Source organism: Dermacentor variabilis, chromosome 8 (assembly GCF_050947875.1).
Source record: "Dermacentor variabilis isolate Ectoservices chromosome 8, ASM5094787v1, whole genome shotgun sequence".
In the NCBI taxonomy this organism is placed as follows: Eukaryota; Metazoa; Arthropoda; class Arachnida; order Ixodida; family Ixodidae; genus Dermacentor; species Dermacentor variabilis.
The window spans coordinates 17,049,458-17,062,370 of record NC_134575.1 but is presented as its reverse complement, the minus strand read 5'-3'; the positions used below and the strand labels follow the sequence as shown (position 1 = coordinate 17,062,370).

The 12,913-nt window shown below is 43.7% G+C and overlaps 1 long non-coding RNA gene across 1 annotated transcript; it reads left to right on the top strand.

Moving 5' to 3' along the window:
* The first annotated feature begins 735 nt into the window (after positions 1 to 735).
* On the top strand, positions 736 to 11,766 carry LOC142589721 (uncharacterized). Its single transcript, XR_012829917.1, has 4 exons — positions 736 to 952; positions 1,459 to 1,538; positions 2,512 to 2,609; positions 8,768 to 11,766. It is a non-coding gene; the product is annotated as an uncharacterized LOC142589721 (long non-coding RNA).
* Positions 11,767 to 12,913: the final 1,147 nt, after the last annotated feature.

Below are 12,913 nucleotides of genomic sequence, written 5' to 3'. Positions count from 1 at the left end.
CCTTGGTTTACTGCGCTACCTGCATAGTGTAGCACCTACCACTGTAGCCTAGTGACTGTGGCGTTGCGCTGCCGAACTTGAGGTTGTAGGTTCGATTCATGGCTGCATTTTGATGGAGGTGGGATGCAAAAATGCTCGTATACCATGCATTGGGTGCACGTTACAGAACCCCAGGTGGTCGCAATTTGGAGCCTGTCCACTACAGCATGTCTCAATCAGTTTTGGCACATAAAAGCCCAGAATAATAATCCTTTTTTTTTTTTTTTGCATTGTGTCGTAGCTATAATGAGTCACTTAAAAGCTATTAGCTACTTAAAAGTGCCAGCTCTGGAATCTACTTTTTCAGAAATATTGCGTTCCTTGATGAACGATTTGCAATAACTTGATTCAGTTGTTGCAATACAAGCTTAACTGAGTGTAACTGTGTTGCACAGCAAGTGTGGAGGTTGCCAGTGAAGGTGACCCCAGCCACATTTATTAGGAAAGCATCAGCGGTATACCACTTGTTCTTGGTCGCTGACTAGCTTTAGTTTTTTTTTCTTCTCCATGGTGGCAAGCGATAGTAGTGCCACTACAAGGGCAATGTACGTAACGTGAGTGTTACAACGGGCAGGACCCAAGCTCGAATACTCTTAAAAGGCACACCCTTATGTGCAGATTGGTGAAATTAGAAAAATTCCACAGAAGTGAGAGAGCTTGCAAAAACGCATTGGGTGACCTTGCAGTGAAAGCTTAATAGGTTGAGTCGTGCAGGAGGTGCATTTGGCAACTGTGTGGGAAATGCCAGACGTACAATCAACGAATCACAGGCTTCATGGTTTTTAATCGCTTTCCCATGCTGTCTTCCAATTTGCAGCAACTCCTTCAAGTCTGTGGAAGCGCTCAAAGAAGTTCCAAGCATCCAGAACAACCTGCTTTGCGTGATCATCTTAGACATCACTTCTCTAACGAGGTTTGCGTCCTCATTCTAGTCTTCATACTTGACACTCTCGCACATGATTGGCAGTAATTCAAGTTCTGGCCGTTCGTTATGCCAATTATTTATTTTGTTTATCTTCAAAGCTGCAGGGCTAATCGAGCATTGTAGTAGGGGCAAGTGCATGGCTAGCAACAATCAGTTATGAATAGCAAGCATAGAAAAAGTAGGAACTATGTTACCCACATTCCTATGGTAATTTATGCTATTCACTTGTGACCTGCATGTAATTTGGGCCAGCTACTTGTTGTTACGAATATCCCGAGATTGAGTACATATATATTCTTGCTTTTTTGCGTGTGTTTGTGCTCTGCCTCTCTGCCATTAAAGGGGGGCCTGCTGCTCTGTTCTTCTGTTTAGCCTCCGGCATCAGCTAAAGTTGTACTTGATGCAAATAAAGTTCAAAGTATGACACATCTGAATTCACTATGTTGATGTTTAAGTGAAAACCATGTGCCTTCCTTGCATGTTGCTACGTGTAGCTGCACAAGCGTGAACAGATGGCTGGAGAGTCTACGGAACCAGCAGTGTACGAGCAGAGTGTGTGTCATTGTCCACAACGGTGGGTACTCATAAGCAGAATTGCCTTTTTCTTTTCCCCCCAAAACTCTCCTAAGCCAACGTACAATATCACCTAAAATGTGCTAAACGTTCCTTCTTTCTTTTTTCAAAATCTGCCAAAAAGAGTACTATGAAAATTTTCAGTGATATATAATATCAGTTAAGGCAGAGAAGAAATTTATTGTGGCGCACATATCAACTAATTAGTGATTCAATGCTGCAATCACTAAAAACATTTGGGCCTGTTAGTACCTACATGATGAACATGCAAGCAACCAACAAAGTGCAAATGCACAAAATGTGAGTGAAACGAGCACTAGTGATTTCTGTGTCTATGTATATCTTCTTTTATGTTTTTGTATGTATTTCTGTTCCGTTTCTGTATTTATCACTTTCTGTTCGGTTTACCTGTTTCTTTGCTAATAATGCTCTTTTCCCATATCTGTGTTTATTTGCTTTTGCTCCATACCTGTATTTCTTTTTTTGTGTTTTAACTGTTTCTGCGTATATATATTTCTCCGTTTATTCATTCATTCATTGGTTGTTTTTGTCTTTGTGTTTTACAACACATTTGTAAATGTTGAGTGTATGGTTATTGAATACCTTTTAAGTGAGAATCGGTCTTAATAAATAAAAATGTGTCAGATGAGTTCTACAAGGAGATTTTGGCGTTGCGTCATCTGTAGTCTCAAAGACAGGCACCACAACTCAGAGGTGCAATTTCTTGTTCAAAAGATTCGGTTTCAAACATTATAGATATAGGTACTCTAAAATTCCCTAATATTTCTGTGACTCCAGCAGAGAGCTACTGAAATTAACTGCATTTGAACTCTGCTAAAACACAATTAGCTGTCTGTACAAAGCAGGTTTTTGGCAAGCATAAAACCTGATAGGTCTGGCAGAAAATCCACTGATATGGCAAAACTAAGTGTTAAAAAATGACCTTGCCTGAAGCTTTTCCCAATTCTTTACAGCCGACAAGGTTTCCAAGTATGCCTGCCCTGCAGATGACATTCGAAATCTGCGAAGACAAAATCCATCCATTTTGATCCTGTTTCATGGACTTGACCAGGTGAAACACCTCGTTGAGTAAAATTGCCAACTTGCCTTGTGATGATATCTATGCGGGAAGCCTAGTGACGCATTTAAGAAACGAAAACTGTAACATACCACTGGAGTACAATTTCACTCTAATTTCTAATTTCACGGCAAGAGGTTGATTACTGCAAGAGAAAATGACGCTCAAAGTTCTTAAATTTCTAGCCAAAACCTCTGTGCCGACATGTGAGCGGTATTTCTTGGATTCCAAAGCATTTTTGCAGAGTTTTGGCTGCTGTGGCTTAGTCAAAGTTCTTGACACTTGCCAAGATCAATCTTTGGCTCCTTTAGAATACAATGTAGACCATCTTTACCAATAAGAAGTTAACCAGGCTCAAGCAGGCACTGTCAAAATCCATGACATCACAGCAAGCTAGCGTGAAACTTCAAAGCAGCGTTGACACTCGTTTTTCGCGTTGTTCATAGCTTACTGAGCCTCTTATAATAAATGTGCCTTTTCTGTTATTGTAGATGGTTATTTCCCTATGCAATTCACATTACTTTTCTCTTTAATGTTCCCTTAGGGGCCAAGTGCAGTGAAATTTCACTTTGATTACATTGTAACTGTAAATTAATAGTATGTACTGTCAAAGCAATCTTAGCAAATTTGCTGGGCTGGTACTTTAATTTTCTTACTAACAGCCCTTAAATAGCCCCTTAGTAGATAAAGCAGGCACCTGGCGGTAAGCAGGTCCCATAACATGGCTCTCCAAAAAGTTCGGTGCACTTCTGGCATCACATGTTCTCGGAGGTCATGCTTGGATGCCATGTTAGTTCTCAGTGTTCCAGGTTCTATGTCATATCTGGTGAGTGTTAATGGCAGCAGGTTTTTCAGAATTTTCTTTCTTTTCTTCTTTATGGTTCGGCATCAAGAATGACTATTTCTGCTAGCTTTCCACAAGACATTCACTCATACAAAAAATGTAAGGTGTTGCAGGCAAGCTGCTCTATATTTATGCAGTCTGAAACTACCCTTTTTATGCAGTCCAAAATCTCATTGCATTTGGCCTCTGACAGCACAAGCTTCTACTTCCACATAGGCTTTTTAAACATATTTCAAGGACAGATTACTATGGCTTCTCTTTCCAATTACGTTAATTGTTGCTTTAGCCATAACCGTGTAATGCCCAAACGCACTTCCACATCAAGTAAAATTGGAACAATTTAATCATCCTTACTTCTCACCACAGAAAGTAAGAGAACAAAGAGAGTAAGAGAAGAAGAAAAAAAGTGAAATGTTATTCGAGTTGTAATTCAGCAAAGTAATTCATTATTAATTAATTTGCTGAACTATTTGCAAGTACAAACTCGCTCCAGCATATAAAAAATGCTGCTGTAGTCTGTGCATTAAGCTTCCTGTTCGTAAATGATAATTTTGAAGTATGTGGAGCATAGCATGTGTACAATACTGTGGGCATTACGGCTGGGTTAACCATGCAAGGAGGCAGTTTCCACTGGTCGTGGCATTCGTATTATGCCTTGGTAATTCTATTCTTTTTGTCCAGTTGTCATTAAACAGTCTAAATGTGTGTATCATAGTGTGCCTGCCTAGCTTATTAAGCTTATTTGTATGTACCCTCTGTTTGGATCGGACTGCTGGTACGATCTGTTGGGAACTCGGCGCTGACGCCCGTGGTTGTACCTGGGTCGCAAGCCCCAAGGGTAGCGTTGGCCTGGCGGCCTGGGGTACAACTGCAAGCATCCGAAGGTCCCGGCAAAGCATGAGTCGACTGGTAACAACGAAACAACTTGTTTATTTTAACATCGCAAAGAGTTGGCGGTCAGGTTTGACCGAAGTAGAGAGACGGGAGAGCACTTCACTCAACTGAAGAAATCGGAGCCCTCCCTTTGGCGTCCGGGGGCAGCTGTTTTTATACTCTCGCAGTTGAGGGCAAGAAGGAACCCCTCAAAAGACGAGCACGAATGTACAATGGGCTAATGGTGACGCACACTGTCGTAGCGATGCCGTAGCACCATGTCGAGCACGATCTCGTAGCACCCTGTCGTGGCGCTGCGCACGATCTCGTAGTACCCTGTCGTGGCGCTGCGCACGATCTCGTAGCACCCTGTCGTGGCGCTGCCGGTCGGACACAATGACTGTAATGAGAGGATGGTCCCTGCTTTGGCATCGCCTGTTTCGGGCACAATGACTGGAACGAGATCCCTGCTTTGGCATCGCCTGTTTCGGGCCCAATAACTGGAATGAGATCCCTGCTTTGGCATCGCCTGTTTCGGGCACAATGACTGGAACGAGATCCCTGCTTTGGCATCGCCTGTTTCGGGCCCAATAACTGGAATGAGATCCCTGCTTTGGCATCGCCTGTTTCGGGCACAATGACTGGAATGCGAGGAGGATCCCTAGGCGGTCGCATCGCCGCAGACGCGCCTGGAAACACCTGGCGATGAGTGTTGCGGCGACGACGATCGGGCCAAAATGTCTGCCGCCCCGCCGCAGTCGCGCCGGCAAAACCACGTGTCGCAGGCGAAACGCAACAGACCGCCCCGCCGGGGGAAGGAGATCCCGATGGACAGGGGACTGCATCCGCTGTCCGGAGGGATGTCGCTCGATGATGCTCATAACCGAAGTCGGGCGTCCCTCGACGTTCCTTGAGCGCAGCGCCCAGAGAAGGCCTCGTTCTCTTGTTCAGGTTCGCACGGGACACTGCAAAGTGACTTCGGGAGAGTTCACATTTTTGTTCTCGTTCCCGGCAAGCGTTAGAACTACGCTGAAACTCAACCGCTCAGTCAGCAAGCACGGCACAACCCTCACTAAGCCCTGCCAGGCTCTTTCCCCTTTTTATACCACTGCCTAGTTCCTTACAGTAGTCTAGCATCACTCAGAACGCGTCCACAAATTGAAAAATTGCACTAGAAAGCATATCATCACTTTGAAACACTAAACAAAAGCAATATGTTAAAAAAAATCCTGCCTCAGGAAGAAAAACATCAGTAACCAACAATTTTGAGGCTGATTCCTACGTTAGGGGCTTCGACTTAAGCCATCGGCGTTACCGTTGAGACTCCCCTTTTTGTAACGCACCTCAAAGGAATATTGTTGTAAAGCGAGGCTCCAGCGCAGGAGGCGGCCATTTTTGGGAGAGATGGTCTGCAGCCATTGGAGAGGGCAGTGATCCGTCTCAATGATAAACCTCGAGCCGGCTAGATAGCATGACAATTTCTGAACGGCCCACACGAGACACGCACACTCTTTCTCGGTGGCGCTATACGCCTGCTCACGACTGGTCAGCTTACGACTAGCATACAGGACGGGGTGTTCTACTTCTCCATTTTCCCGTTGGCACAGTACAACGCCCATGCCTCGCTCACTAGCATCGCACTGAACAATGAACCCTTTTGTATAGTCTGGCGATCGTAGCACAGACTGGCTTGTTAGGGCACTCTTTAGGGCGCTAAACGCTCTTTCCTTTGTCTCGTCCCAGACGACTGTTTGAGGCTCTGTCTTTTTCTTTTGCAGTCTCCCTCTCTTCAATAGTCTCAAGGCATTCCGACAGCTCGTCATCCTCAGCCTCTAACTCAAGAATAGCCTTTAGCAGTTCAGGTTTTCTTAGTTTGTCTGAGACATCCAGACCCAACTCTCTTGCAAGCTCCAACAATTTCGGTTTGCGCAACGACTTCAAATCCATGGCTGCTCTGAATGCTGCTTTCTCTACTGCTTACTATTGTCTTGCCGCAAACTAACCCGGCAGCAACGACAACCACAATTACCAGCTCTGTTTCTGACACTAACAAAAAGCCTGGCAAAGCTCAGAAGAAGAAAGTCCCGCACTCACCAAACCTCGCAGGCAGGAATTCCGCGCAGTCGTTCCGCTGCAGGCAACCAGTCGTCACACAGGGCTCGTTGCACTGCTCCCGGATCGTCGTTGAGCTGCTCAGCATACTGTCAACTGCATCTCTTTGCTGCTGGCCTCCGTTGTCGCGATCTCGCCGCTGGCAGACCGTTGTTTGAAGTCGTAGGCGATCTCACCGCTGGCAACCAGATGTTTGGATCGCGACACTGGAGCGATCGGATGGGAACTCGGCGCTGACGCCCGTGGTTGTACCTGGGTCGCAAGCCCCAAGGGTAGCGTTGGCCTGGCGGCCTGGGGTACAACTTGAAGCATCCGAAGGTCCCGGCAAAGCATGAGTCGACTGGTAACAACGAAACAACTTGTTTATTTTAACATCGCAAAGAGTTGGCGGTCAGGTTGACCGAAGTAGAGAGACGGGAGAGCACTTCACTCAACAGAAGAAATCGGAGCCCTCCCTTTGGCGTCCGGGGGCAGCTGTTTTTATACTCTCGCAGTTGAGGGCAAGAAGGAACCCCTCAAAAGACGAGCACGAATGTACAATGGGCTAATGGTGACGCACACTGTCGTAGCGATGCCGTAGCACCATGTCGAGCACGATCTCGTAGCACCCTGTCGTGGCGCTGCGCACGATCTCGTAGTACCCTGTCGTGGCGCTGCGCACGATCTCGTAGCACCCTGTCGTGGCGCTGCCGGTCGGACACAATGACTGTAATGAGAGGATGGTCCCTGCTTTGGCATCGCCTGTTTCGGGCACAATGACTGGAACGAGATCCCTGCTTTGGCATCGCCTGTTTCGGGCCCAATAACTGGAATGAGATCCCTGCTTTGGCATCGCCTGTTTCGGGCACAATGACTGGAATGCGAGGAGGATCCCTAGGCGGTCGCATCGCCGCAGACGCGCCTGGAAACACCTGGCGATGAGTGTTGCGGCGACGACGATCGGGCCAAAATGTCTGCCGCCCCGCCGCAGTCGCGCCGGCAAAACCACGTGTCGCAGGCGAAACGCAACACCTCCAAAAAATTTGAGTGATTTTATTTTGTGCGCTTTTCGTCCTTTAAGGCTGTGTGCCCACCACTTCTAGGTCATGAACGGCATGAGCATTATCAACTTGACACAGTGTTATTAAAAGAAAAGAAGCAAGTGCAGAAACAAAATGCAAGCATGGATAACAATTACTACTGTATTCGGGGACGAGGTACGTCCCAAAGGGCGTAGACGTTTTTGTAATATGTTTGCATTGTTGATAAAATGCATGCGCATGTTCGCTTCTGTCAAGCACTTTTGCTTGCCGATACCTTTGACTCGCCCAGCTTTGCAATAACAACTATATTGGGCAAGAAGTCCCGCTTCCACTAGAATTGTTAGTCGCTGCTGTTAGCACTTTGCGACCGTCGCAAGTGCTGAAGGACATTCAGACAACCTTCGCACGCATGTAGTACGTTTGAACTCTGTTATACCAAAGTCGCATCTGTCACAAAGGCACCTTCTTAAGGATATATTCATTACAAGGTGATATCGGTGAGAGAATAGAAAAAGTACTCCATTACTGTAGTAATGCATTATATATCCAAATTTATTGATATATCAAGGTTTGACTATATACTCGAACCTCAGTACGATGAACTTGGTTATAACAAATTATCAGATATATTGAAGTAAACGTGTTTCGCACTGATATCAGCATGTAAGGAGTGTGTGCTTTAACAAATATTGGATATGACAACAGTATTTTCGTGTCCAATGAGACTCCGTTATAACTGCTGTTTTTGAGGCAGCCAGAGAGGTTGTAGAAGTAAGGCTGGTGGATACGTCTAGAGCCGAAGTGCCTCGTAACAGCTGCTGCCGTAGAAGTGCTGCCATTTTTGCCAACTCTTACTCATGTTTTATTTTTTGTCCACTTTCAAGATAATCGGTGATTAACTCATCTTCATGTTGCATCTGCCAATCTCTAAAAGCTTCTTTTTTTCTACCGCTATCAAAATAATCTGTGATCAACACTTCTGTCTCTTTATTCATCCTCTAGGAGCTTTCTTTTTCACCACTTTCAACATGATCAGTGATCAACCCTCCTAGCTGTCATTTCTGCCAGTCTTCATGAGTATAACTGCGAGTCCGCCTAGTTGGAACAGATTCATTATTTAAAACTGTTTTGTGCGCAAACAGACAGGGACAAAGGATAAACAAAGGACAAACACAAGGACGAGCGCTCGTCCTTGTGTTACCCTTTTCTTTGTCCCTGTCTGTTTGCGCACAAAACGTTTTTAAATAATGAATCCCATGAGTATCTTTCGCCTTTCTCTGTTTTTTCTTTTGCACCCGCAGACAAAATGGCAGTCCCACGTCGTACAGGTTCTGCGATGGGGTGAAATAGCCACTGGACTTCGTGGAAGCATGACAACGCACTACTTGAGGAGCATGCCGCAGCTGCTCGACACTTCGAAGTGGAAGGCAGACTGCCTGCTTGCCCTGGAATAATTACGGAGCAGCAAGTGGTACAATGTGTGCAATTCGAAGACCGTGTTCCTTTTGCATTGCGAACACTTGCTATAATAAACTAAAATTAGCCTAGAACTGAGGAGGGAACGGAAGAAACTTGTACATAAGAAGCCGATCAATGAGTTAGCGGTAAGAGGGAAACTAGAGGGATTCCAGATCAAGCTACAGAACAGGTATTCGGCTTTAAAACAGGAAGAGGACCTTAGTGTTGAAGCAATGAACGACAATCTTATGGGCATCATTAAGGAGTGTGCAATAGAAGTTGGTGGTAACTCCGTTAGACAGGATACCAGTAAGCTATCGCAGGAGACGAAAGATCTGATCAAGAAACGCCCATGTATGAAAGCCTCTAACCCTACAGCTAGAATAGAACTGGCAGAACTTTCGAAGTTAATCAACAAGCGTAAGACAGCTGACATAAGGAAGTATAATATGGATAGAATTGAACATGCTCTCAGGAACGGAGGAAGCCTAAAAGCAGTGAAGAAACTAGGAATTGGCAAGAATCAGACGTATGTGTTAAGAGACAAAGCCGGCAATATCATTACTAATATGGATCAGATAGTTCAAGTGGCTGAGGAGTTCTAGAGAAATTTATACAGCACCAGTGGCACCCACGACGATAGATAATGGAAGACCACCACCATTGCCACACCACCATTTGAATTATACCATCAGAAGGAAAACATAGTACAAGAAAAAATCTCAGAAGAAATTACTGAATTTGAGGAAAGCTGGAAATTTTTTCAGTAACTTAGAATAATTGTGATTTACTATGCATTCTCTCTTGTGGGCCCCAACTTTGTGTTTGAAAAGTATTTATAATTTTCAGGTAGAACTGATAATATGGGACATTTTCTTACATTTTCAAAAGAAAGTTTATTTACCCACTTTTGTATTGTTCAGTATCTTGGCAGTATTATGTTAAAATATTTGGGTAAAATATTTCAACTTGAAACAACCCCAAAATGTGCAAGAACAATTGTCTCTCAGTTATGTAAGCTACATTTGTGTCACATATTTAGCTGTAAATTCCGTATTGAAGGGGTACCACCTAAAAATGTGAAGGGGTATTTTATAGGACTAACAATTTTGTTTCAGTAAGTTTAATCATAACTATTCTTTTAGGTGAGGCAGAAAAGCCTTGAATATTGGACTCTACCGTACTCCACATTGTGGACTACCCAGTGCTTTCACTGCATTGCATGCCTTGACTTGGCGGAAAACTATGCACGGATGTGTTTTTTTTCCCTAACCCTTTTAGGTGCTGTGTACACAATTGTATATGCCAAGATAGTGCATCAACAGTGAAAGCATTGATGAAAGTAATGATATCTCAAATGTGCCGCATACATCTTGAAACACTTCTGATTGGAAATGTGCTGCAAGCTTGAATAGTGCATTCAAGATGTTGCAGTAAAACGAGTGGAAAGGTAGACGGTTGGGTGTTTTTGCTTGGTGTCAGTAGGCCATTGTGTGTAGCGGGTTAACTTTTTTCATTGTTTGTCGCAGTGTTTTGCACCAAGCCTGATTTGCAAGTGGCTGGATAGATGTTTTTCAAGCCTGCTAGACATGAAATAGTTGATGCTTTCATATCGGATGCTGCAGTATCGAGTTTTCATGCGAAGTCCACATTCTCTAAGTAGGACAAAACTCGCAAAATAATGCAAAACTTTTAATCTGTTCTGCAGCTGTACGCTCTTTATGATTTTGAAGATGCAAGAAATGCGGCGAAAGTTAGCTTTCAATTGACATATTTAACTTGGTGCCTGAAAGGGTTAAAGGATGATCAAGTTATTATACTTAGCATTCCTAGCTGTACCAGTGGGAAAATGGCAAAGTACCATTATACTGCAGATCTTTCTCTGGTCTCAACAACTTTACCAGAAGTATGTTCCACTTTAGCCACAAAAAATTTTAAAAAATTGGAAGCAAGATCTTCTGAACCGAGTGTTGAAAAGTCTGTAAAGCTGAGGCCGAATGTAAGAAACCACAAAACGCACTGTGGGCAACCAGCACTGAAACTTCGCATGCCAACAGCAGTGCCTTAAAACACAACATGGCTGGCAGAGGAAGCAGGTTCCAAGAGGAAATGCTGCAATTTCATATCAGCAAGCTAACTGTTCATGCCGAGACGCGTGTCCAGCATCTGTATTAAAGTGGAAAGGCGGGCGAGTCTATGCATTCACAATGGCAACAGTGTGAACAAAACGACACGATGCTAGAACGTGGGAGCGCAAGTGCTCCTCCGAACATGCGCGGCTATGGACAAAGCCTGGCTGCACGCATCGGGCATTAGCACACTTTGATTCAAAGATGCGTCTGTTATCATTGAAAATGTTCTGTCGTTTTCGTAGCTTCTCTACTGGACTATGTCGGCGTAGTTTAATTGCACATTCAAATGGCTGTAGTGCCTCCTGACCAGCACTGGTCCCTCATAGGGCATCAGTGTAGCAGTTCTACACAACTTTAAAGCACAAGCCAAGCCATCTGCCAATTTTGAATTCATCAATGTTGCAAAAGGAACTGTGAAATATCGCACATTTAGTTCTGTTTCCATTTCTAAACCAGGGCACCTAATACTAAAAGCTGCTAAACTGCATGTCTGGGAGAGTTAGATTGAACAGGATGTATCTGTATAAAGAGGATCACCCAATCAGTATTAGGGAGTAGCTAGCCCTAATGAAGAACTTACCCCTGTGTGTGTTCTGCTTTTCAGCATAAACAAGTAAATTTTGTTGTCATGAATATGAATTAGATGTTCCTTTTTGCATTGTTACTGACTGTACATGTCTGGAATAAAAAGACAGATGGAAAAAGTGAAGCCACAACACTACGGTGTCTCTCTCCCTTCCATACTTTGCATGTTTACGTTAACCCCTTAACTGCCATTACAATTTCGAAAAAATCTTAAATGTGGGGATTTCTTTTTTTTTGGACCTGCATGGTTTCTGCTAATTTAGTCTGAAAAAGTATGTCAGGAATGTCTATTGCATTTTTACTGATACTGAAAAACGAAATTGCAGAAGCCATTGCGTACTATTTATTTACCAAAATTACAAGAAACTACGCATAATATACACATGTGCAAAGATCGTGGAAGTTCATGAGTTAACTTTCGTCAGCATCAGAGGAACACTTGTGATGACGAGTTGCCTCGTTTTCGGCAGTTAATGTGTTAATCATCCACAATATGAATGTAGACGACCTATACAGTCTATCAGATTTAACGAAACCTGATTTTACTAAATTTCCAATATAACGAACTACTCAATTCTCCGCCATATCCATACAGCCTAATGCATTGAAAACCTGGACACAAATGAACTCAACCTTTTGCCAGTTTAATTAACTTTTATGGAAAAGTGTTGCTAACAGGTGACAAAAAATAATTTTTTGTTCTGTTGCCGAGTTTTGATGTTGCAGAAGTTTTCAGCTTCAAACAACACCGAAAGGTAGGCAGCAAGTGTATTTTGTTGGATTAGAGCAGGAACAGAGGATTAAGTTTCGCACACGACTAGCTCTGTTTTAAAGCACAGTCAGAACAAGAAGACCAATGCAATACTGCAGGCTGCTGTCACGTCTTAATTAATTTAGACCAAATGCAATGTACACCTCTGTTTCACATTCGACGAGGACTGTCTGTGCAAGCTCCACACAAAGCCATAGGTGGCTTGAGGTGAAGCTCACTTTTGGTGTTCTGCCTGGTGTAGCCAACAGGTAACTGCTGAAAAGGTTTCCACAAAAATTATTTATTCTTTTATTGGATATTCTTATTATTAGTGTATTTTGAGCATTCTGAGAAAAAATTTAAAAATAAACGTTTGCTTTAGTATTTTTGTCTCCTCTTTAAAGGTTGATGAAGTTTTAGGGGAAGATAGGGATAAAATGTGGGCGTGCCATGTTTTAGTCCGGGTGACATATGAATAACCTGTGAAGGTTTGACATTACCATGAAGGAACTGAAGATGTG